General features: G+C 41.8%; 2 long non-coding RNA genes across 2 annotated transcripts; both read left to right on the top strand.

The window, feature by feature from the left end:
* The first annotated feature begins 283 nt into the window (after positions 1-283).
* Positions 284-11,150, top strand: Gm32223. Its single transcript, XR_377775.2, has 3 exons — positions 284-522; positions 967-1,128; positions 10,740-11,150. It is a non-coding gene; the product is annotated as a predicted gene, 32223 (long non-coding RNA).
* A 2,260-nt stretch (positions 11,151-13,410) lies between these two features.
* Gm38839 lies at positions 13,411-22,394 on the top strand. The gene is made up of 3 exons (XR_869189.1): positions 13,411-13,977; positions 14,073-14,647; positions 22,314-22,394. It is a non-coding gene; the product is annotated as a predicted gene, 38839 (long non-coding RNA).
* The last annotated feature ends 4,705 nt before the right edge of the window (positions 22,395-27,099 follow it).

Here is a 27,099-nt window from a genome sequence, read left to right as displayed (position 1 = left end):
GAGGCGGCTCAACTGCTACGTGTTTGTTCTGCAGCCATGACAGTCTGAGTTCTATCCCTAGAACCCAGCTACAAAGTCAGGGACAATGGCTCGCTGCTGTTGAGGGGACTGGTGCCAACTGACGGTACCCTAAGACCAAGTTCTTAGCACAAAGGAGGTTTATTTGTTCAGAGGGACAAAGGGCAGGGAATAAGAGACCAAGACAGGAGATAGAGGACAAGGGAGGAAGGGTAAGTAAGGAACAGGGGAGGGGGGAAGGGAACAAGGGAGAGGGGAAGGGCTATTTGTCCCAGGAGGTGGAGTGGGGCAGACACAAAGGATTGCCTCTGGATGGGCCTGTGCATGAGCACATCCATACCTACACACCATCTTGGGGTTCACAGACCTCCAGTCGAACTTCACTTGTGTTGTGTGACCTTGCCTGAGATGGCTGCTCTTTTCCAGCCTTAGCCTTTCATCTGTGCACTGTAGATCTGATGAACATGAGACGGGCAAACTTGCAGGATCCCAGTCACACAGAAGGTACTCAACATACGTGTGTGTGTGTGTGTGTGTGTGTGTGTGTGTGTGTGTGTGTGTGGTGTGTGTGTGTGTGTGTGTGTGTGTGTGTGTGTGGTGTGTGTGTGTGTGTGTGTGTGTGTGTGTGTGTGTGTGTTCTGCTTCAATCTTTGTTCTCAATATAATCTATCCACAAAGATATTTGGGTTTTGTGCAGGAAAACAAAAACAACCCAAACGTTTGTTTGTTTGTTCAGCTCCATGGCAGTGCGGCAATGACTATGGCTTGGGAGGGGCAAGTCTTAAGTGAGGCGAGCTTCTGTTGTGGCTTGCTACCACCTCTCCCCTTGAGCTCAGCTTTAGCTCAATAGACTGCATTGGAGAATGCCTCAAAACCACAGCTCTTTCACAGCGTGTTTTCAGCTGTGTTTAATATTCTTGGTTTTCAAAATGTAATTCCCTTTCACAGGTAATACATGATTAAATCCGAGGCCCAGGCTACTCCTTTCCCCACTTTGGCTATGCAAAGAAGAAGACAACTCAAGAGGATGGAAGACTCCTGTTACCTTGGTGTGGCAAGAGAAGGGGCATCTTGCTTGGGTGCTTATGGCTTTGGCTGACCTCCTTTTAGGTACATCTGCCAGAGTTCTCTGGGCTTTTGAAAGATTAATAACAGGAATCTAGACTTGTGTATATGCTTTTACCTTTGGCAGTGTTGGTATAGGAACTCTTTGATTATGTATTCTGACAGTACAAAAGAAAAGAAAAGAAAATTATTATTTTTTTAACCTATCTGTTTACAGGAGTCCTTCCTTACTTGAATATGGTGGAGTTTTGCAAGCCTTGGCATGGGTGATTGAAACCACGGGGGTGGGGGTGAGTCCTAGGTATTCTGTGTATTTTCCTATACCACTCCGTGGTTGCCACATGCACCTAGATTGCATCTGTCCTTCCATGTTTCTTGCTCTGGATTCTTGTCTGCAACTCTCACCTTGCACTTTGGGGTCACATACAAGTGGCTACTTGAGCACAAGCACTTGGTACTAGGTTAGCTGAGCTAATACTCAAGATGGCTGGTAGCAGCAGACAGAGGAAGGATAGTGCACAGGGCACGTCCGTGCTGGATGAAGGGAGGACATGTGTCCCGAGTGAGACTGAGTGGGAAGGCACAACTGTGTGCAACTCTAGTTGGGAGAAAGTGTATTCTAGAATGTAAGGGTTGTTTACTTCTAAAGCTTTCCTTTGACTATTTCAGACTGCCAGGCAAGTCAAACCATGGAAAGTGAAACAGCGGGTAAAGTGGGAAAACAGGGATTCATTTCCTTTCATCTGCTTTGGGTTTGCATGTTAGGTGTATATGTATCTTTGTGCACATTCTACATATATTGTACATTATATGACCCCAAACAAGAGTAAGAAGCTGAGAGTAAATGAAACAAGCTTTTATATCTTCCGACATTTTTGGTAAGCATCGTGGTTTGAGACTATAATAATTTTCTAGTTTTCTTGGCACACTCTACATGCAGTGACTTATATTAGAGATGACTGAAGATGCAAATTTGTATTTCAAATGGGCTCTTTAGGACTTTTGACTGATCTGAGCTGACTTTTTGTCAAAGCCATTTAGGTGACCATTGTTTCATTTAGTAGCACACTGCAGGGGCTCTTACTGTAGAAGCAGGAAGTGTCCTTGTTAGTCTCCTGAGCTGCGTGACTAGAATTTTGTTTGTAGTTTCTTTGCAGAGATCTTTCAAAGTGACTTGTCTCCTTTGTAAGAGTTGATTTGGATACATAATAAGATTCTCAAATCCACTTAATTAGTCCACATAGAATGTACGGTGTCAACAAGTTTGGAGAGGGAACAGGAGAGGTGACTGGCCAGCCTTCCCATCTGCAGACCCTTATTTTTCCTTCTGGACTCCTTACCCATTATATCAAGACAGTTGGCACACTTACAAACAACAAACACCCCGAACAAATGCATGTGCTGAATAGTTATAAATTTCTTTAGTTTTTCTGAGGTTGGAGGGTTATAAGTGGAAACAGAAGGGTCAGAATTTTCCAAGCTGGATTATCTCTTCAGTTCCAAGATTAAATTTGAGATGCTAGTTTTTGCTTTTTTCTCATGTGTGTGTGAGCTTGTGAGCTCATGTGTGTGTGTGTGTGTGTGTGTGTGTGTAGATATGCATGCAAATATGTGGAGGTCAGAGATCACCCTTGAGTGTTATTTGTCGTTCATCTTGTATTTTGAGACAGGCTCTCAAATGTCCCTGGCCTGGAACCCACTGATTTCGCTAGGCAGTCTGGCCAGCAAGCCTCCAGGGACCATGGGTCTGTCTCACTAGCACTGGGCTTACAAGCATTTAGGAACCAAAAATCAGGAACCTAGGTTTGTATGGCACTCTTTCCTCGGAGTCACATCCCCAGCATGGAGCGTTTAAATAAGACCACAGCACGATCATATGGATTGCTCAGAATGGACCTGTGCCGTTTCTTGGAAATCTTCACTCCTGGTCATTTGAGTGTGACAATATCAAAGTGAGCCGTTGATATAAACATAGGTTAGTATACATTCTCCAGGAAGAGTCAGGACATACGTATGTCTAGCTTTAGGAGCTATCTAGTTTTTTGTTTGTTTTTCTAGCATTTTTTTCTTTCTAGTATAGTTACTCTAAACATGTAAGGCAGCTCCAATTAAATGCCTTCTTTTTATAAGAGTTGCTGTGGTCATGGTGTCTCTTCACAGCTATGGAAACCCTAACTAGCACATACTGCAAAACTTCTATATTCAACACATGAACAGATATGTGACCATTTTCTAATAGGCACTTGGCTGGATTTTGGAATAAAGACTATCATTTGCCTGTGTGAGAGCTAGAGAACCCCACACTTGCTCAACAGTAATATAATGCTAAATCCAGTATTCACAAGGGAGCGATAAGGAACACCATTTTTCTCTGAAGTGAGTGGATTAGTTTAAGTGTCCACTCCTTTACAAATCACACCAGAGTGCAAAATGTTCTGCTGCTAACTGACAGGAGAATATGGACTTCTCTCCATTCCTGGTTCTTTGTTTCTAAAAACTGTGCAAAGTGTACATGCACACCGGCTTCCACATGCAAGGAAATAAGCTTACTGCTGCGCCTCTGGAATGAGAAGGTAGAGAGATGCTGAGAAGCAGCGCTTGTTGTAGAACTAAGATGTGATCGGCACAACAAGGAACCTCCCAAATGGCAGGACATCTTTCTTTAATCATTGCTCAGATGTTTAGCAAATCACAAGAGCTTGGAGGAAAGAGGGTCAACACTGAGTGAAGACAGTTAAACACTTGAAGTAGCAAGCCAAGGTGATCATCTGTGGACTTACCAATGGGTTTATCAGGCACAGACTACAGCTCAGTGGTAAAGCTTTTGCCTAGCATGTGCAAGGCTCTCAAGTGGATTAAAAAATAGGTTTACCACATGTTGGAATAGGAGGTGGATATTGTAGTTATTTGTCTTGTAGCCATGATAAAATCCTGTCAAAAGCAACTTAAGGAAGGAAGGGTTTTTGTTGTTGTCTTTGTTGTTGTTTATTTGCTTGCTTTGCTTTTTTTTTTTTTTTAATTAATGTGTTTTTCTGGTTTGTTTTTTTTCCTCACAGTTCTATCATGGATACAGTCTATCATGGAGGGGAGCATGGCAGCAGGGTTGAGCGGCAGCTAGTCACTTTGTGTTTGGAGTCAGGAACCAAGAGTGATGAATGCTTGCTTTCAACCATTTTGTTTTTTCCAGTTCAGGCCTTCAGCCCAAGGATGGCGGTGCCCATGAAGGTGGAGCTTCTTACCTCAGTCTATCCATCATTTTGGACAGTTTTTGGTTAATTGAATATTTTATGTAAATCTTTCTATGAATATTGAGTGGTTTGATGAGGGATTTTAGGGGCCCAGTTCTTCTCAGGATGCCCTTCCTAGGTCACTGAAGCTGACTCTTTTAAGAGAAGTGAAGAGAGCCCCACTCTGGGGCCTGGTGTTAGGGTTGTAATTAGTCTTGATTTATTTGGTCCTTTAATAGCTGTAAGAACCAACTATTGATATGCTAATTTAAGCTGGCAGAGAAAAGACTTGCACTCACAAGGCATACTTAACTTACCCCAAGTTACTGGAGGGCAGAACGGAAACTTAACTCAAACCCAAGTCCTCCTCCATCATCATATGACATTTTCCTTATTTTTATAATGTTTCAAAGCCTATTTTATCTGCATTGTCATATACCCCCATGTTAACAAAGTATTAAATATTTTTCAAGCTGTTCTTGATAAGCCAGGCTGTCATATGAATCATAGCCCTACAGGGACTCTGTGAGAGTGAAGGGTGTTTGTCCTGGGTCCCCATCTGGAGTGTTCTTTTGAGCTCTTCTGTCTATTTTTGATCATCCTTCAATCCTCATGTTCGTCAACACTCAGCTGTCACTTCTCATTTTTCTTTCTGTTACTGCCCTTCTCAGCTGGATGCTGCCACCCACTTCTAAGTTAGTCTCTGAAGTCCTGTGACTACAAAGTCAGATAAACAAATGTGGCAGAGTTACATCTTAGAGGTGGGTTTTAAGGCCACAGTGAAGGCCCGAGACACATGACTGATGAAGAAGCTTTTCCCTCTCAACTACAAACTGACATTTTTGCTTCTTAAACTCTGTAAAATTCAGGATTTTTGTATAAGTGAGCTGCCCCAACGACACTATACTGCCTTTTCTTATCTTATGCATAGTTCTAAAAAAGTGTTCATTAACTGCTCTTTTCCTTGCTCCATTTTTCAATTTCATCGCACTAAACTTGTTTCTTTTTCTATTCTTCACCCTTTCTTCTTCTACTCCACAATTTAGAGTTAGAGAAATGATGTTCCTCAGACAGGAGATATAAAAACTGGGACCAGAGATAGCTCAGTGGGGAAAGTGTTTGCTTTATGAATGTAAAGCCTAGAGTTTGGATCCCTAGACCCCATAATAAAATAAGTCAGGCTGTTATATCAATGATGGCTCTGTGGTGACTCTGCAAGAAAGAAGGGCATTTGTCCTGGGGCCCTGTCTGCAGTGTCCTTTTGAGCTCTTCTGTAAATTTTGTTCAGTTTCAACCCTCAAAATCTTTCTTTGTCACTTATTTCTCTGTGCTATTGTCCATAACCCCAGCACTTGGGAGGTAAAGACAAGGCACCATGGAGTAAGCTGGCTACAGACTAGATAATGGGCAAGCTCTAGGGTCAGCTGAGAGACTCTGCCTTAGTAAACTAAGAGGAGAGCTGTTAAGAGAGACTTACCTGATGTCATCTTTGGGCATCTACATAAATAAGTACACATATGTATCTTAGCATATAAACATGTGCCCCAATACATGCAAACATCCATACACATGAACACATAGCACATAGGGAAAAAATAAAAATGTAAAATCAACAAATAACCAAAGTAAATAAGTAAATGAGTGAGTTAATCTTAGCGAATGCTGATTGTGAAGGAGATGTGAAAAATTCTCCTTCCAGGGAAATTTGGCCTTGATTCAACTTATGTCATAGTAAGGTGGATATTTTCATTAGGGTTTCTATTGCTATAAAGAGACACCATAACCACAGCAACTCCTCTAAAGAGGAAAAAAAAGTATTTAATTGGGACTGGCTTACAGTTTCAGAGGCTTAGTTCATTCATTTTTTTTTTTAAATTTTTTTTCCATTTTTTATTAGGTATTTAGCTCCTTTACATTTCCAATGCTATACCAAAAGTCCCCCATACCCACCCACCCCCACTCCCCTACCCACCCACTCCCCCTTTTTGGCCCTGGTGTTCCCCTGTACTGGGGCATATAAAGTTTGCCTGTCCAATGGGCCTCTCTTTTCAGTGATGGCCGACTAGGCCATCTTTTCATACATATGCAGCTAGAGTCAAGAGCTCCGGGGTACTGGTTAGTTCATAATGTTGTTCCACCTGTAGGGTTGCAGATCCCTTTAGCTCCTTGGGTACTTTCTCTAGCTCCTCCATTGGGAGCCCTGTGATCCATCCATTAGCTGACTGTGAGCATCCACTTCTGTGTTTGCTAGGCCCTGGCATAGTCTCACAAGAGACAGCTACATCTGGGTCCTTTTGATAAAATCTTGCTAGTATATGCAATGGTGTCAGCGTTTGGATGCTGATTATGGGATGGAACCCTGGATATGGCAGTCTCTACATGGTCCATCCTTTCATCTCAGCTCCAAACTTTGTCTCTGTAACTCCTTCCAAGGGTGTTTTGTTCCCAATTCTAAGGAGGGGCATAGTGTCCACACTTCAGTCTTCATTCTTCTTGAATTTCATGTGTTTAGCAAATTGTATCTTATATCTTGGGTATCCTAGGTTTGGGGCTAATATCCACTTATCAGTGAGTACATATTGTGTGAGTTCCTTTGTGAATGTGTTACCTCACTCAGGATGATGCCCTCCAGGTCCATCCATTTGGCTAGGAATTTCATAAATTCATTCTTTTTAATAGCCGAGTAGTACTCCATTGTGTAGATGTACCACATTTTCTGTATCCATTCCTCTGTTGAGGGGCATCTGGGTTCTTTCCAGCTTCTGGCTATTATAAATAAGGCTGCTATGAACATAGTGGAGCATGTGTCCTTCTTACCAGTTGGGGCATCTTCTGGATATATGCCCAGGAGAGGTATTGCTGGATCCTCCGGTAGTACTATGTCCAATTTTCTGAGGAACCGCCAGACTGATTTCCAGAGTGGTTGTACAGGCTTAGTCCATTCTTATCAAGATGGGAAGCATCACAGGGTACAGGTAGACATGGTGCTGAAAAAGGAGTTGAGAGTTCTCCACTGGGGTCAGTAGGCAGCAGAAGGTAACTGTGTACCTCTCTGAACCTAGCTTGAACACAGGAGACCTCAAAGCCCACACCTGCAATGACACACTTCCTCCAACTAGGCCACACCTCATAATAGTGCTACTCCTAATGGGCCAAGCATTTAAATACATGGGTTTATGGGACCATTCCTATTTAAACTACTACAGTGGATTTCCTTGTATTTATTTATAGGCTTATGTTAAACAGAATACTGAGGCTTACTTAGATATTTTGGCGATTGTTATTACTGGAGGAAGTAGCTAGCAAAATGCAAGATTTGACCGAATGTTACCTGAGTAGCGTTGACTATCATTTAGAGTATATTATGAAGTTATTTTTTAAAATTAAAAAAATGGATTTTAGGCTTATGAATGTTTTGCTTGTGTGTATATCTGTGCACTGTATGCGTGCCCATTGCCTACAGAAAAGAGACTGTTAGATTCCTTGGAACTAGAATTACAGATGTTTGTGAAATACCATGTGGGTGTGAACAACCAAATACAGTTACTGTGCAAGAGCAGCCCGCATTCCTAACCTCTAGTCACATCTCTAGCATTAGGAAGTTTTTGGAATGGTAGACCTCCCTCAGAGATAGTAGGGCTGAACTTTTCCTGAAAAGCCATCATAACTGGAAATAGTTAGCTGTGTGTCAGAGAACTTGCCTGTATCACTGAAAGGCTATGGTTGGACAAAGGCATGTGTCTGTTGCCCCATTGATCTTGAACATGATGTCTGACTTATCTCCGTGTCTCAGGGTCATCACTGAGCTGCTGTTCAGTAACTACATTGAAGGTGTTTTCTGCATAAAGAAACTGATGTATTAGTGAGGAGTCAGGACGAAAAGATTTGTTGTTCTGAAGCTACAAGTGCTCAAAGGAACTTTGATCTAACAAGCCCTACTGTGGGTCAGATTTGGCAGGACTGGCAAAAAGGAATGTTCTGGGCAGACTCACGCATAGGTGTGCACTCTGCTTCTGCAACCGCAACAGGATCTGCTTTCTTTACTCCATTTTTGAAATTTATTTTTAATTTCTTTCTAAGCATTATTTGAAAATCAAAGTGCAGGAGAGTACTATCATAAAGCAGACTCTTATTATCTGTATTGAGATACAGGGTTGTCTCACTCTAGCCCCTGAGGCATAAGAGCTCCACATAATAAAGGGCCCTGCAGAACTCTTGATAGCCAGTGTTAGCCTCATTCCTTGACCATAGAATTGGAAAAGTATTTTTCTAGGATTCCCTGTACAAAGGAACTGGTAGTAGATTTTAATCACAACTGAGAAAGAACCGACACTAGCTATGCTTTCAACGCTACTCTTCTCACTATAAATGAGAAATATTTCATTGCTTCCCTGAGACGCATCATTTTATTAAACAGCACCTCTGCCTCTTGATGTGAGCTTGTAAATTCAATGAGATAATGCAAAATTGAAGTCATTAAGACTCCTTAATAAGTTTTAAGACCAATAAGTGCTTTTGTTGTTACTGAGCCTCTGATGATATTGAGAAAGAACTGTCATAGTTCAGGATAAAAGTTTACTTAGAGGGGCACTGTGCTGTGGAGTGGATTTAGGGGCTCCAAGACGGTTTCCCATCTTGCCTTGGAAACCTTTGAAGTCATTCTAATTGTTGCTGTTGTTGTCTCTCTGTGTGTTTTAGATAAGGTCTCCAGCATTTCAGGTTAGCTATGAACTTGTTGGGTGGATGACAATGACCCTGTCTTCTGATCCTTGAGGCTTCTCCTCCTGAGTGCTGGGATGACAGGTGTGCATCACCAGGCTGGGTTTGTGGGGTTTTGTGCACGCTGGACACTCATTCTTCCAACCAAGCCACCTCCCTAGCTCTTCAGCCTGGCAAGCTTTTAGGACATTATAATTATAATCAGTGTCAGTAGTGTAAGGAGTAAATAAGTGCAGGTAAATAAGTTGACTTGGGCAAGGGTACATACATTGCTCCTTAACCACAGGGTTCTATTTTCCTTTCTTATTTCTATATTACTATGGCCCTAACATTGCTAAAGGAAGGACCACGCCCCATTAACTCTTTCCCTCTGGTCTCTCACTGTCGGTTCACAGGAACCTGTCCTTATTATTGAGGTTAAGCTGAATTCCACTGCTTGTTCCCAGGTTGCTTTTCTTCTTTCTGAGTGAGAGGCAAATGCCATCTGCCAAGTCCACAAAACTGCACCTCTAGCGCCTCAGGGAGACAGTCTGGAAGAGAGACTATGCAAAGGTGATTAGGCTTAGATGATGTCATGAGGTGCAGCTCTCATGATGGAATTGGTGCTCTTATAAAGACCTGGGAGGGAGAGAGAAAGAGAGAGAGAGAGAGAGAGAGAGAGAGAGAGAGAGAGAGAGAGAGAGATTTATTGATTCAGCAGCAGACCATGCCGGTGCATAGTGAAAGGAGTAAAGGTGGCTGGCTATAAGCCTTGAAGTGAGTGCTCCTTAATCCTGGTTTCCTGACATCAGAAAGGCAAGTTCTGTTGCTGAAGCCATCCACTTTATGGCATTGTGCTACCGCTGTTGAGACAATGATGCTGTTTCTCAGAAGAGGGTACCTGGGTCTATTTCTTTCTCTCTTTTCTTCATTACTATTTGGATGCAATGGGATGGTCAAAGTTGAAGCTTTGTAATCACTGAATGGTGATGCATGTAGGACCAGAGCCCATGCACTAGGGATGGAACAGCAGGGAAAATAACCAGGTCCTCCACGAAATCTGTGAGCAGCTGCCACAGCGCCCTGTACGTTGAAACTTCTTGTGCTCCTGAAGGAGGAGACACTCATTTCAATGACGACACATTAGCCTTCCTGTATTTGCAGTTGGTAGTAGCCATAAAGAGAAGAAACTGCTGTTTCCCTAACGTTCATCTTTTCTGCTCCAGATACACAGATACTTTTAAGCTATTCTTCACGATAGAGGCTATATTAATTATCACATGAACAAAAGCATCTTGAGTAAGTGACTTTTGGGAAAAATCTCTCCAAATTGTTTTCATGATATTGGCACTGGAGAGTACATCTAGGGCCATGTGCTAGGTAAAGACATATTCTACCACTGCACTACCTACACCTCCAGATTCAAGAAGTGTTGGTTAGCACCAGCTGTCCTCTCATGAATGTTCTAAGAAGCCCCTCTGATTTGAATATATTGTAACTGTGTAGCCACCTTTGAATTAGGATTTTGTTTTCTGCTCCCTTGAAGATTCCAGCATATAAAAAACACCCTTGTCAGGCCTGCAAGACTGTATTTTCAGACATCTTCCACCAGGGTGAAGACAGTTGGTGTAGTGAGCACAAGACATGGTCGACTTTCTGGTCTATTTAGAAAGGCCACACATTCAGGTATTCAAGGTTCAAATTTGACATTGCTCTACATGTTCTTTGCAGCCGTTACTGGAGGATGTTTTCTGCTGCATTCTCATCTCTAACTGTGCCTACCTCATCTACCTGTGCAGCCACAGTCAACCGTCCCCTGAGTAAGCTGTGTTCATGATCAGAGGCGTCTTCATTTCATCAGAGACACTGCATGCTTAATGTGAAGGCTTGGGCTGTGGAGATTCCATCAACAAACACCAACTAATTAAGCAACTGAGCAAACAGGATTCTCTGCTTCTCTTAGAGAATTAGGCCAAGGCAAACTGTGACATCAAGCGTGTTTCTTGGTGGTGTACTCTCTGGGGTGTATTCTGCTCCTTTTTCTCTTTTGATAACATTATACAATCCAATCGCTCAGCTTCCTCCTGTAGTTGGCGTCCTACCTTCTAACCATTTTCCATCCAAGAGGACAGTCCCCCACTTTTCCTGAGGAGTCCTATTTATACACAGCTTGGTGCTATTTTCTGTGACTCTGTTTTGAGAAGCTCAAATCCTTGCTCTTGGGTATGTCTTCCTTCTCCTGAGTGCCTTTGTCTTCCTCTTAACTCTTGTGCTTAAGCCTATGTTAATATTATAATATATCATGAAAAAGTTATATTAAAATATCTTTGTTAAATCCAACTCTTTCACAAGAGAGAAAACACTCCCTGTTTGTCTATTCCTCTAATAATTTTTTTCTTGAGTAGTTGCCATTTCAAAAGGAAATTATATATAACATTTAAAACAATACTTTTATTTTCCAAATTTATTTGTATTATAAACATGCAATTCTTTATTTCAGAGAATTTTTAGCGACTGGAGTTACAGTGCAAGGTATTTAATGGAGGGTCATAAGCAATGAAATTCTTTGGGGAATGAAAGACATTCTCCCAAAGGTTAGATGGAGATGCTGTTTTCTGAATCACTTTAAAAAGGTTGATCTCACATTAATGGTTTCACATAGCTCCTGGTCAATGGGAGAAGTAAAATTACATAAACAGTTTTTCAGATGTGAAACTGAGCCATGTCTCTTCCAGGCATCACACAGTGACTTAATGTTGGTATACGTGGGGCTGAATTTATCGCATTTTCAACTTCACATGTTTTCTATGAGATTATGATTCTCTTGTCCTGTCATGACCGATATTTATTGTGAAACAGTAGAAATTAGAATTCTAATTTTTATCACTGGATTGCCTACAAGGTGAGGCACTGGAGTGAGCTCCAGACAGTCAACTTGACCAGGTATCATTTTTTTTTTTTTTTTTTGCTATAAATGTGATAGTCTATAGGCTAACTCCTGGTTAATATAATGTAGTATTTATCAAATAGCATCCCACATGAATACTCCACTACTGTAAAGATATCTTCAGGTGAACTGAATTTAGTGACTAGGCATATGGAATAATGAGGCCACAGGTTTTGTTACAGGATTTGTTGTGTAAACAACCACTTTGAATTCACATGTGTGATGGCTAATGCTAAGTTTGATCTTGACAGCATCTAGAATCATCCAAGAGACAAACACCCAAGAATATCTCTTTGGGAGTCTCTAGAATGAGTCAACTGAGGTAGGAGGGCCTACCCTGAGAGTGGCACCGTACTATGGTCTGGTGAATAAAAAAGAGAAACTGAGTTGGAAATTAACATTTATGTCTCTCTGCTTCCTGACTTAGGATGCAATGTGGTGAGTAGCTCCTGATACCATGCCTTTCCTGCCATGATGGAGAGGAAGCCTTCAAACTGTGAGCCAAAACACCTCCCCCCAAGTTTGCTTTTGTTGGGTATTTTGTGACACTAATGAGAAAAGTAAGCAATATACTCATATCTACAACAAAAGTCCCCAACTTTTTCTACCTGGATGGCAGATCATAAGAAGACAATTTGAAGCTGTAGTTTCCAGATGGCTGAATGGGAGTGGGTAGGGTAGGCAGGAGCAGCCTGTGGAGTCCGAGGAGGTGGTAGGGCCCTGGCACTAGGATCCAGATGTTTCCATATTAGATGCTGGGGATGGAAGGCCAACTGGGACCATTTGTTAACACTCAGAGAAGCAGCATATAATATGATGTTCTCAGCAACCATTTGCCAAAGAAAACATTACCCAGTTGCAGAAAAAGACACCATTAAATGAACAAACCAAATTGCTTTGCAGATTAAAATTTCCAGTCAGTCAGATTTTCACAAATAAAACTCCGTAACTCTTCTTTCCAAACATTTTCCCCTTTGAGTTAGATTTGTTAGGAAAATCCTTGGGTTATCAAGGCTCCTGTCAGCAGCGGTGAGCATGCCTTAGAACGGCTGAATCACTCTTTTGAATTTGGGCCATCATTTTGAAGCTGGTATTCATAGACAAAAGAAAGGCTCTGAGACTCTCTGCATTTAACTTTCAGTTGAAAACAGTGGAAAAAAATCTGTATCTAAATTAACAGTCGGATGTGCTGTCTTCTCTATGGCTGGCAGGTCTGGTGGAGGACCTGTTTTTTTCACGTTTCTGTTGCTTTCAGACTTCAAAGATAAGCAGCAAATGGTTTCTATTTTTTCTTCTCATGGCCAAAACCACTGGGAGAATCTTTGAAAAGCACTTCTCAGTACAGGATCCCCCCCCTCCCCCCCTGTCTGCATCGTGGTTGAATCTTGCTTGTCGTACACAATGGGATTTGAGTATGTTTTATGTTTCCTGATTAGTGGTTCTGATTAACACAGATGATCATTGGCAATAACTGTTGCTAGTTTTTGGACTTCACATAAACACACATGAATGTGGCTGACAGGAAAGTAGTTAATAACAAGGCTGCAGTGTAGCCAAGCTACATTGTCAGGGAAGAAATGTAGGCTCCATTCCTAGTCTGGCCTCTGAGGGATCATCGGAGCAGACAGGAGCTGGCCGCGTGGGAAACTGTTGCTTGGTGTTTTTGCCCTCAAACCAAGGAAGGAATCAGATTTCTAGTTCCAGAATTATACTTTTCCTTTAACATTCCTTTGGGATTTGAAGTATGTAATCAATAACAAGGGTGTGCTTCTGGACCATTGACTGTTGTTATAGGTCTTTCTCAGCAGGATGGAAGTTGGAAAAACAGTACACAGTTCGATAGGAGTGTGTTGTGTCTATCCGATCAGAGTATTTATCATGACAGAAGTTTGAAGATGAGAAAACATTTAAAAATTTCACTTCTTCATGGCAGGTGGCAAGCTGTCTTTGTGCCGGGTGGTGAATAGGCTTCTCCTCACTTACAGAGGCCTATAGGGCTGCACGAAAGAGGCCTTTGCTGACGTAAGTGCTCATGGGAATTCACGGACCCCTGCCTTCCACAGCTGCTTGCCTAAAGCTGTTTTCCACAACTGGACTGTGCATTCTCCCATCCACAGGAGACAGAAGCCGAGATGCAGAGATAAAGTCGTTGTCCTTGAGTTACGGACCCACACAGTGTCAAAGACAGGAACTCAGGTTTTCTAATTCCCGGTTCTGTGAAACACCAGCTTTTATATTCTCTCTATCTCAGTTTCATAGTGTCTTCAGTAAATCAGGCCCAAGAGCCACAATACAAATGCTGACTGTCAAACACCCGCACTTAACACACTGTAAATGGGCTGTCAGGATCCACAGGACAAGAGTTTAAAATAAATGTTCAGGAGTCTGAGTCAAGAAAGTGGACTGACCCAGTGCTTTTAAACCCTGCTCCCACCCTAAATCTCCCAGATGTGGTCAAGAGACTCGAAAAGCCTGGGAACAATTCTGTGTAAGTTGCAGAATAAGGAGGCGTGCCCTCCATCTGCCAGAGGCATCTCAGCAAGAAGCAGTGTAGACAAGCTGCAGAAGGAGTCCCAGCCAGCAGGGAATCTGTGGAGGAGCCAGAACTGGCGTGAGTGTAACCCTGAACAGAGTGCCACACACAAGCTGTGACAGACAATGACTGGAGCAAGATTCTGAGACAAGCTGTGAGGTATGAAGTGTCAACAAACACTGACAGACATCTACTTGCATTTTCAATGTGTGTGTGTGTGTGTGTGTGTGTGTGTATGTGTGCATACATATGAGTGTATGTCTGTGGGCGCATGTGTGTATACCTATGCGTCTAGAGGTCAGAGAATAATGTTAAATATTTGTTCTTCAAGAAAGGAAATCTTTCACTTTTTTTTTTTAATACAGGGTCTCTCATTGGCTTGGACCTTTATCAAGTAGGCTAGGTTATCTGGCCAGTGAGAACCAGGGGGTCACCTGTCTCCCTGTCCATCTCACCATTGCTGGGATTACACACATGCCACTGTCACTGCACCCCACTTTGTGGGGATCAAATGTAGGTCCTTATACTTGCCAGGCAAGTGCTTGACCAATGGAGATGTCTCCTTATCGTGGTCCAAACATTCGGTGCTGAGTGGATGACCTCAAGGGGCTGCAAACAGTGGGGATGTTTGGCCCCTTAGGTCTGGGCTATACATCCAACACGTGTATGTAATTCTGAGTGAGAAGGCAGAAGTTCAGAGTCGGTCCGCTTCTCACAGTTCTGAAATATGCAAATATCGGAAGAGTTTCACTCTTCTCCATCCTCAGCTTAAAGGTGAGCATTTTTACCTCCATGAAGGTTCTTTACCCCAGAGGTATGTATTCTTACTCTGTGAAAGGAGGGCTTGGGGTCGGGGGTAGGTAGAGAACATCCAATCCTGTGGCTGAGTCCCAGTGAGCTGGGGTGCACTTGAAAAGCTTAAAACATTGCTGTGATCTTAGCACCTGCTCAGGGCACAGTGCAGAGATTTGGCTGAAGCCGGCATCTTCCCACAGCCATCCAAAGCTTCACTCCCCACTCCTCTTCTCAGGTAAGCGCTCATTGTACCCGCCTGGCTGTATCTCATTTGAGATTCACAAAATCTGAACTTCCTTTTCAATCCATAAAGAATCTAACACCTACCAGCTTTCTAGTATAAGACAGCAGGCAGGGATAGTGCCTTTTATTTTGGAGATATGAGCAAAAGTCTGTCCACTCCAGATAGGACACAGATAACAGACCAAGTTCAGTGTGCTGAACTAATTAGTTTCTTGGGGGTCACCCACAGGAGCATGTAAAAGTCAAAGAAAACTGCCTCACTAAAATGTTCACCCCAGCATGAATGCTGCATCTTAGAGCTCTCTTCATGACCTGCAGCCAGCTGGACTATTGGAGAGTCTTCTCTACTCAGTTATTATTATAGTTTATATATCATGGAGGAAGGGGGTAAACCAGGGTTGTGAATCCTGTAAGTTTCAGGAGCTTCTTGAGAGCTCCAAGTTTCCTTTACTTCCTGAGTGGCACTGAGTCTCTCTCATGAGAGAGGGAAATAGCTGCCCAGTCAGTGGGGTATATGGCTATTCTTGGATGGCAACATCTGGAGTTAACTAAAATCCAAAAGTGAAGGGTGTAGGGGATTGGTTCTAATGCTTTGTCTTAATTCGGCTCCCAGAATCATACAAGAATCTACATGTCCAGATGCTGAGAGTCCCTGTCCCTAATTGGTTTTTGATTAATCAATAAAGAGCCAGCAGTCAATGTCTGGGCAGGGGGATAGAGGCGGAACTTTTAGGATTCCTGGGCAAGAAACACAGAGGAGAGAAGGAACAGAATCTCCGTGACAGGAAAACAGAGAGATCAGCCTTAAGAGCCTGCCACCAGAGAAGAAGCTGGGAAATTGGCCCCAGAGGCCACTCTTCCAATTGGATCTGGGGTGGCAAAGATAGAGCATAGATTTAGCAAATGTTGACTTGGAAATGTCGGAGGGAAGTTTGGTTTAGCCATGTGGAGGTTCAGGAGTGGCCCAGCCATTGAGTTAGCTAAGGCATATTGAAATATAAAGGTTGTGTGTGTGTGTATGTCTTTTCATTCACAAATCCAGAGAAGTCTGGTAGGTGTAGAGAGGCAAGTGCACTCGCTGGGAGCTTAGAGCAGATTAACTTTGTACTGCTACAGGAGGGATACACCAGTGATAGATATCTTGCTTGATTTGAAGCAGGAAGATCTGCTTCTAATCTGGGTCTTAAGGCAGGAATACACAAGACTTTAATATGGGTCTTGAGGTAGGAAGACACACCTCTAACTTGGTCCACAACTTCTGCTGGAAGCTCATATAAGGGCACAGGAGAAGGAGACTTTTCTCTTCACATTATTGCTCTTGCCTTGCTAACAAGTTCATAGCTTCACCAGCATTAGCACCTACTTCTTTGGGATTCTAGTATCTATTGAAGACCAGCTGATACAGCCAGCCTTGTGGGCTGAGCAACTTCTGGATTCTTTGACTTTCTGTTCATAGCCAGCCTTTGTTTGATTATTGGGAACACAGCCTGTAAGTCATTCTAATCTATCTATCTATCTATCTATCTATCTATCTATCTATCTATCTATCTATCTATCTATCTCAGTCTATCTATCTACATACACACATGTACACACACACATATATGTTGAGAGAGAGAGAGAGAGAGAGAGAGAGAGAGAGAGAGAGAGAGAGAGAGAGAGAGAGAGATTGTTCTCTTCTGTTATATAGAGCAGGGTCTTCACGCATTGCTTTATCAGTGTTCCATGCAATGGCCTACCTGGATTACATTGGGACAAGTCATTTATATAAATAGAAAAATATATTGCACAAAGAATTGTAAATGTATTTTTTTACTAGGTAAACAGAGCACTTCTTAGAGGGCAGCAAGAATGTGTTACACCTTTTGGTGTTTTCTGGATGATCTCTGTAAGAGTGAATGAAGCTGGCACACAGCCCTGCCTAAGGCAAATGGAGCCGGGGTGAGGGGGATGGTTTTTGTACTTATTTTGTGACTCAAGGGAGGACTTGAGAAAGAAACTTTGCTGCAAACAGAGTCTGAGTTGCCTTTTTCCTCTCCCTCCATTTTCTTTTTCACTCCTAACCCACAGTTCTGCTCCACTCTGTGGAAAGAGACCACAGCAATGCCCGATGCAGTTGCCTTTTTCTTGTACAGCCACAAAGAACTGATGAAGGGGCTAAGGCAATCTTTCAGAAACATCTTCTTTCCAACTTCTGGACAATACATGATTCCCACCCACTCCCAGCCACCAACAGTCACTTATATTTTAAGGCTGAACAAACAGAGAAGAATAAACAGGCAGATTAAAACATCTCAGCTCTTCATCAGAAAGGGATTTAAAGTATGGGAGCAAACCCTCTCCAGGAAGCCAACTTAGTATGTGGAGCCGGGGAACTTCAGAAACTTTATTTTGTATTTTTACAAACACATAAAAAGGTATTGCACCTAAGAAGAGGAAACACATTCAGATAAAGAAAAGAATACTAAAAAGTACAGATTCATGCTTTATTCTACAAAAAATACCATATTGGATCTCTTCTATTCTCTGAATTTTAACAAAATAAAAACATTTTCTTCCCCACCTATGAGGCTGTATATTTGCAGAAACTGCTTTCTACAGAAGAAGGGTAAAGGTGAACCCCGGGACTGAGATGGGAGTGAACAATGATGTATAAATGATAGCTGGGATTGAAAATAATTATGATGAACACATGTAGGAGGTCAACTATAAGAGAATTCAATGCCTGAGCATGGAATGAGTATGGGAAAAATGCAGAATTTTCTGAAGGGTAATGTTAATGGAAGGGATCCGAATTTAGATATGTTGAGGTTCCTTTCTCAAGGCAGAAAGTTCTCATGCTGACAATCAAACTTCCCCTTGGAACTTGTCAGCTCCAGCAGACAATGAAGCATTGCAGCAAGAACCATTGTGACCCCAGTACTGCATACATGCCAAAGATAATTCATGTGCAAGAACCTCGGAGAGGCATTTGCAGACGTGGAAGAAACCAGAAAGCAAATTACCAAAGGGCTGTACCTGAAAATATAAATCAAGGAGATATTTGGAACTGGCTGAGAAATTGAAATGAAGAATTCCAAAATGAGAGAGACGAAACAAAATGACTACAAGAAACAGCCAGGAAAACCCAAGAAAGAATGAGTGTTATTGCTATGACTCTGATTAGAAATAGAAGCACAATGGAGGAAATTGTAATATATTTAAAAATGCTATAGCTCATTGCTGTAGAAGCCGTGAGGTATGTGTGGTATCGCTCATTGCCCACCACAGCTCATTTGACATACCATGGTGATGGAATTGAGGCTGGGTTCACAGGAACCTGCTGAGACTACCCACAGCAGACACTGATAGGTGTGGGCATGAGAGTGCTTTCTCAGACAGAATGATAGTTTCCACTCCAAAGTCTGCCACTTAGGGCTTCACACATGCCCTTTTGGACAAGGACATTACACAGTTGAACTGTAAGATGCAGCCATGCTCAGGTGGATGGGAGACAGTGCCTTGGGAGAAACCTGGCTTTGAATAGTGAGAAGCATGGCCATTTTGCTGACCATGTTGTTTACCCCAGACTATTCCTTCTTAAGTCACAGTGGCACTCCTTTTCATTGTTTATTTTACTATTTATATTACAACAGAGTAGCTTCACCCTGACATATGTTAGTAGTACAGAAGGAAGAAAAACTTCATTATGCTGCACACAGGATATTCAGCCACTCAAGTCCATAAAAAGTGCAACCTAAGCATATCACTGTTGGATTGGGAAGATGGCTTAGTTAGATAAGTGTCTGCTGTGAAAGTATGAGGTCATGAGTTTGAATCCCCAGCACCAACATAAAAGCCAGGCATGGCAGTGCATACCTCTAATCTCACTGACAGTGGGATGAAGTGTGTGGAATGTGGAGGTCAACCTCATGAAGGGAAAAGTGGGATGGAGAGCGAGTACCACAGGCTCTTGCAACCTCTTGAAGAGTCCTGATCTGTAGCACGTGGCATTAGACGTAAGATGGCTCCCCGAACACGTGTGATACAGCTAACAGGGACTGAAGCCAGGGCGGTGGTTGTTTCTCCCATATTCATGGAAGTACTAACAGGTGATGATGCTCCCCCCACTCCTTCTGGGTTACCTCATCAGGCAGGGCTTTCTTTGGGGATTGGGATCGACTCAAACACTGTATATAAGCTTATGTGCTGCGCAATAAACTCAGATGTGCACCCTGATGTTGGTCTCTGGGGTGTGGGAGTGTGATTCCAGAGATTTGTCATGCGACTCCATCACATCTCATTCCTCTATCCCCCATTCTTGGTACTGTTCCCACAGTGAAGACATAAGAATTCGTGGAGTTTACTAGCCAATTAGTGAGTTGTAGATTTGATGAGAGACCCTGCCTAAAAAGCAAAATGAAGAGTGATAGATGAAAACACGTGAGACTGACCTGACCCCAACCCCCACTCATACAAAACTCACAAAATAAAATTTTAAAAATTAAAAAGAAGAAACACTACTTTTTATGACAATCAAATTATTTTGTGTATAATATTTGCAAATTGCTATTTTGCTGTACTGATTTCTACTTTTCTCTGTTTGGGAGTTACATTTCTTCCCAATTCAGAATGATAGACAATTCTACTTTGAAATGTTTTATGCACATGTACAAGGATTTCTGTAGGGTAGATAAGGGTATACATATAAGGATTTTCAAATTGCATTGTGGATTTTGGAAGTCAGGCAAGTTTTGCAGGTGGAGTGGCTGACAGGCTCCTGCCCTGCTGATATTTATGGCTGATTGGAATACCTCGCTGATATTATGAATATTTTCCCTCTCTTGGCTTGGTAGGAGCTGAGTGATATTCATGGCCATCTTGGTTAGGTTTTATTGTCAATGTGGCACAATGTAGAGTTACCTGGAAAGAGAAACCTCAATTGAATTGTTCTATTCAAAATGGCTCATGGGCATGTTCTTGGGGGCATTATCTTGATGAAGATTGATGTAGGAGGGTCCAGTGCACCATGGATGGCGTCATTCCTCATCAGGTGGTCTGAGACTATAGAAGAAAGCTAGCTGAGCAGGAGTTAGTAAGTGAAGGAGCCAGAAAGTGCATTCCCTTCCTGGTTTCTGCCTCCTGCTCCTGCCATGAGTTCCTGTCTTGACTTTCCTCAGTGATGGATTGTGACCTAGAAGTATAATCCAAAATAGCCCTTTTCTTGCCAAGTTCTTTTCAGTCTTGATATTTATCACATCAATGGAAAGAACACTGTGTCTCAGCTCTTCCAATTCTATTGGCTGCAGGTCCTTGGACAAGTGCTGCCTCTAGGAGTTTACTGATGATATTCCTCCCCAGTTTCTGTTGCAAGGCTAGCATTTCATGTTGTAGTAAATCTCATGATTAACAACTTAGTGACTAGTACCTGATTCTTGAAAGTAGGTTGAAAAATGCTAATTCTTCATCTTCATAAGCTTCCAACTGGTTGTGAGGTTATGTCCTGGGTAGAGTAGGGACGTAGTTAGGGATGTTCCCTCTAGATTTTGAAACATGCAGCAATGGCACCCTTGCTTTTATAGTTGCCTCCAACTATATAATATATCTTTCCCTTTCTTTGATAAAGCTCAAAATAGAAAATATACCCAGCCATTTGGTTATTTGTCCTCTGTGCCTCACTGCCGCTTGCTAATGTTATCAACTTGACAGGGTCTAGAATCATGAATCACCCATCTGAGTATTTGTGTAACGAATTATCTAGAATTGGTGAACTGGAGTAGGAAGACCCACCCTAACTATGAGAGGCACTATCCAATAGACTGGGGTCCTGGACTCAATAAAAAGGAGAAACTAAGCTGAACACATCAGGAGTCACCTCCCTCTGGTTCCTGACTATGTCCTGACTAGTTTTATGTCAACTTGGTAGAATCTATAGATATCTGAGAGGAAAAACCTCAATTGAGAAAATACTTTCATAAGCTTAGGCTACGGGGAAATGCTGTAGAAAATTTTTGTCAATTAGTGATTGATCTGGGAGGACCAATTAAACGGTGGGAGGAGTCACCCTTGGGCTGATGGTCCTGGGTTCTATAAGAAAGCAGGCTGAGTCATGAAGGGCAAACCAGTAAAGTACTCCTCCATGGCCTCTGCATCAATTTTTGCCTCTAGGTTCTTTCCTTGTTTGAGTTCCTGCACTGATTTCTTTCAATGATGAACAGTGAAATCAAAGAATAAGCAAAACAAATCCTTCCCTCCCCAACTTGCCTTTTGTCACAATGTTCTATCAAGCCATGTTATCCCAACTATTACAGTGTGTATGTAGTGTCATCAACTGCCTCAAGATGCTGTTGCCATGACTTCCTTACATTGGAACTGCAGGATAAAATAAACCCTTCTGTGGTCATTTGAATGAAGATTGTCCCCAGTAGGCTCACATTTTCAATATTTGGCTCTGGCTGGCAAATATTGAAATATTGGGGTGGTGGTTGTGCTTTTAGGAGGTGGAGCCTTCCAGGAGGAAGAACATCTCTGGTGAGACTTGAGAATTTACAGCCTCATCCCACTTCCAATGTGTTCCCTCTGCTTTGTGTTTGTGGCTGAAGAAGTTTCCTTCTTGACCCATCTCTTGTCCTGCCTCCCTGACCATCATGGACTCCTCATCTAGAACCATCAGCTAAAACTTTATTCCTTCGATAAGTGATATTTTATCACAGCAACAGAAATGTAACTCATGCACTTCACTTAAGCTGTCTTGTCAGGGATTTGTTACACAGAGAAGAGCAACTAACATGGCTGTCTTCTTTCCTAGAGTTCCTTCCCAGCTCAGATCTTCATGCTTTCCCACTTTCCCCTAGCTACATCTCTCATCACTAGAAATACTGTGAAGCCTTTCAGGTAATCTTTCTCTCTTCTGTTCTTTGCATATGGTTGTTCTTTTGTTTTGTATCACTGGGTTGTTTCATAATATCTATTTACATTTCTTATTGATAATCTAAGTCACAATCACACCTTAAGCCAAATTCATCAGATGCCTGCTATATAGCAACCACTTTATATTGGCTGTGTTGGAGAAAGAAAATTAGAAACAAAAGCTTTTCCCAGCCCAGAAAACCATTCTGTAAAGGTAGCAGAGGAAAGAGACAGTTTTCCTACTGAATAAGCATTAAACCTGAGGTGATGCATTCCACAGGCAATTGACTAAGAGGAGATATTTCAAACATACCGTGTAAGCAAACAGATGCAACCCACTGAATTCATGTATTCGAGCTGAACAATAACTACCCTTCAAGTAATAAGAGCTAAAGGTAGCATTTGTCATATCAAACTCAGCCAGATTCACTGGCTAATTGAGGTGTTCATCTGTGCTAGTTACATCCAAAAGGGAAACAAACACAGTTCCACAAAAAAGATAGTTTTAAAACTTGAGCAAGATGCCCAACAGTTAAACTTGTAGCTGTCGGTAGAAACCGGTGTTCTATCTGCCTTGATGATTACATCGCAAAAGGATGGCTTCCAGGTCCTTGAGAAAGATGTGCCTGGGACATAAACCTGACAAAAGGCCTATCTGGTTTTCAGAAGGATTTATACACATTTCAAAGAGGGGAGAAAGGACCTTTCCACCGCAAGCATTCTAAAGAAAATACTCTAAGGAAAAGGAAGAGAAGAAATATTGTCCTTTATTTTTTTTTCCTGGGAAACCAAAGGATCTCAGGTTTAATCAATATTTTCCCCAAGGTTGCTTATAATATTGTTTTTGTGCATGCTGTACATATCAGAAATATTATATTCTAGACCATCATATGTCCAGTAAAGAAAAATAAAACAGAAGTCAAACTAACAAAGCCAATACTGGCCCTCCCAGGTCCTTCTCTCTGTCCCCTGTTACCTCTTAGATCATTGTTATATGACAAAGTTTTTTCCTGGGGGATACATATATATATCTGTTCACTCCAGATAGGGACCCACAACAGACCAAAGTACAGGTATAACCAACATCCAATGTGGTGACCTAATAAATTTTGTTGGTGTTACTTAAAAGGATATGGATGAAGGGTTACTTACATCAGCAGAGATGACTCAAAGACAGCTGCATCACCAAAGCTCACCACAGCCGTGGTGACAAAACCTGGAAGCCTGGAACACAAGGCACAGCGTACAGGCAGCTCAACAGGTTGGAGAGTGTCCTTTCCAAGTGCCATAGTAGGTAGGTCTAAAGCTCTTCAGTGCAGCTCAGTGGGGCTCTACTTCCAGGCAGCTGGTCAGTCTCAGAGTCTTTTTGAAGCTTGTCTTGTCTGAGCTTTTATTGCTTATTCTTGAAGGGAGGGGCGTAGTGAATCTGGTCAGTTTTAGGGACTTCCTGAAGCTATTTTGAGTTGTTTACTTTGATGTTTAAGGAGGTTTCCTACAGGATGAAATATTTTAATCTTAGGGGAAACTTTTATATAACAATTTTGTTGAGACTTACCATCACTGTGAAGAGTACTTGAGAAAATAGTTTTAAATGGGTGGGTGATTTTAGAGGTTTCAGCCCATGGTCAGCTATCTCCATTGCTGTGAGCCTGTGGTGAGGTGAGTTTGTTGGTGAGAGCACTTCAAAAAGGTCTCTCAGAATGGAGAGATGCCTCAGCAGTTAAGAGAACTTGCTGATCTTCCAGAAGACCTAAGTCTAGTTTTACCCATGTTGAGTTGATCAGCATTGCCTATAACTCTAGCCCCAGAGAACCCGATGTCCTCTTCTGGCCTCTGTGGGCACTGTACTCACAAAAACACATACAGGCAAATACACCTACACATAAATCATAAAAAAATTAAAAATCTAAAAAAATACATGTGGTAGGTTTTTCCCTGTCCAATTAAAATATTAGTGTAGCAGAAGGCCTGTGATTGGAGAGCGAAAAGGGAGGTGGAGTGAAGAGTTGCAGGACTCAGAGGAGAGGAAGGAAAAAGCAAGATGGAGGCAGACAGACAGAAAGAAGATCTTGAACCAGCATGGCTTTAAATAGCCACAAGTAGTTATGATATCATAGAAGATAGAATAATTGGTATTTGTCTGATCTAGGTGGGCAGCTTTTATCATTATCAGTTGGTTCTGAAATTATTGTATTGGCATCTTGTGAATTGAGAATTTATTGATATATAAATCTGACTTGTTAATTATAAGCTTCTAGTTTTTTGTTTCAACTGGGTTGCTGGGTGTTTGTGGCGGCTGACTATGGCGTGGACAGTAATTGTGTGGGGCTGGTGTGGCAGGGAAGGGAACTTGGGAGCTCTGGCCCTGGTGATACGGGAACACACTTCAAAAGTTCTTTTTAAATATTTCCTGCAACAAGTACAGTCTTCCAGAAACTGTAGGCCCTACCTAGAGGCCCTACCTATAGACATTTCTAGAACCTCCCCAAATAGCACTGCCCACTCTCTTTTAAACCATCAACACATGAGCTGGCAAAGATGATTCAGATTCAAAACACAACTGACTTCAACTGGGATGGAACTCTTACTTTGTCTCATCTTGTTAGCTGTGTGAGCAAAGGATTTGTGTCCTGAACACTGCTCCTATCTTGACACATGTGAACAGGCTTCCTTCTTCTTATATCTGAGCTCTTTTACTTCCATTAACACCTCGTTCATTGATAACAGTTCGGTTTTCTATAGGCCCTCATGAACTGCCATTCTGTCACTTTTTCCTTCTCTAGATCTACTGTCCATTGCTTAGCAACAATAAGTTAGAGCACTCATTTCTGTGCTCCAGAAATTATCGTCATGTTCTTGGTCACCAATATTACACATTAGGAAACATGTGTTTTTTAATGTTACTCTTTAGCATAGGGGATGTACATATAATTTCATTTATAGAACAATGATAAAGGATGTGTTTACACAGAAGCCCAGAACCCAAGATTCCACCAGATGTTCTGCTATGCCAATCAAATGAATGAATAATCATTAAAGCAGAAAGAAGATATAAGGTCACATTCAATAGAGGAATATAAACATATACAGAGGGGTGGTGCTTAACTCCAACACTGAGATACTGATATGAACTTTAGATTTCGATATGGGGTGAGAGGTGTACATATGCAAGCTTTCCTGGTAGATTTTTTTTATGGGCTAGTTACTACCTGCAAAGGGGTCCAGATAGAAAAAAAGAGTATCTACACAAAGCAAGTCCTTATGGTGACCGAGTTTCATGTCTTCCTTAGCCAAGCATTTCCTATCTTACAAACAGGCAACAGTGGAAAAGCCAGTGAAAATCTGAGTTAATTTCATGGCTAGTTAGTGATATGATACCAACATTTCACTAATTTCCTTGAATTACAATAGGCATTAACATTAAAGAAAACTGGATAATGATTTGACAGGTTTCTCTCTCTCTTTCTCTCTCTCCATATATTCACACACATATATGAGTATATGAACATTTTTATATATCTAAAATGATCTTAAAATTACAAGTTTAATTAAAGTCTCTCTGTACTTTAAGGTTGTTTATAGTTTGGATTTCCATTTTTGACTGTAATTCTCATTGGTATTACTGTTTTTGTTGTTATATCCCGTGAAAGAAGGAAGTCACTAGTTTCCTTATGGGTAGTGTTCTGGCGTAAAAGGCTGTTGCATAATATAATATATATCCAGTAAGGAAGAGCATTCTGTTTTATGAAAAAATATTTCAGCTCTATTACTTATTCTTCCAGATTAATTTTACAAATAGGCTATTAACTTCCACAGACATCACCACCAAGCTTTGATTGAGATTGTAAGCTTAGTGTATAGTTTGCAAAGTCATACTTAATATCATTAACATATGCAAAGTTGTCACTGAATAATAAAACAGCATGCGAAGTATATGACTAGATCAGCTAACTGAGGAGCAATCAAAAGACTGATGGAGGGTATCAGGACAGCTCAGGAGTCAGTGCTGCACAAGTCTGGTGACCTGGCTCCCTTGACCGCTTGATTGAAAGAGAAAAGCAACTCCCAAAAGTTTTTCTCTGATTACCATCTGCACTCTGTGGTGAGAATGCCCACACTTACACAGATGCATATTATACACATACCACACACACACACACACACACACACACACACACACACACCCCACACACGCACACACACACACACACACACTCACACACACACACACACACCCCACACGCACACACACACACACACACACACACTCACACACACACACACACCCCCCACACACACACACTCACACACACACACACACACACACACCCCACACACGCACACACACACACACACACACACACACACACACACACACCCCACACACACACACACACACACACCCCACACATGCACATACACACACTCACACAAAACATCACACATATACATCAGTAATAAAATGACTGATGGCATATAAAATTTATATTGGATGCATACTAATGATAATCATTAAAACGGAAATTATTCTTTTCTTCACAGGCCAATGATTAAAAGTGAGTGATGATTGCTGGTTCTAGGTGACTGTCTTTTATTGTTGGCAGGAAGATAATTAGAATTTTTTTCTGGAAAACCCACAAAATATCTCCTTGTACATGGATTAACAATTGGATGTTGTATATCAA

This window comes from Mus musculus, chromosome 6 (assembly GCF_000001635.26).
Source record: "Mus musculus strain C57BL/6J chromosome 6, GRCm38.p6 C57BL/6J".
In the NCBI taxonomy this organism is placed as follows: domain Eukaryota; kingdom Metazoa; phylum Chordata; class Mammalia; order Rodentia; family Muridae; genus Mus; species Mus musculus.
The sequence above is the reverse complement of the archived record's forward strand: the minus strand, read 5'-3'. Positions and strand labels throughout refer to the sequence as shown.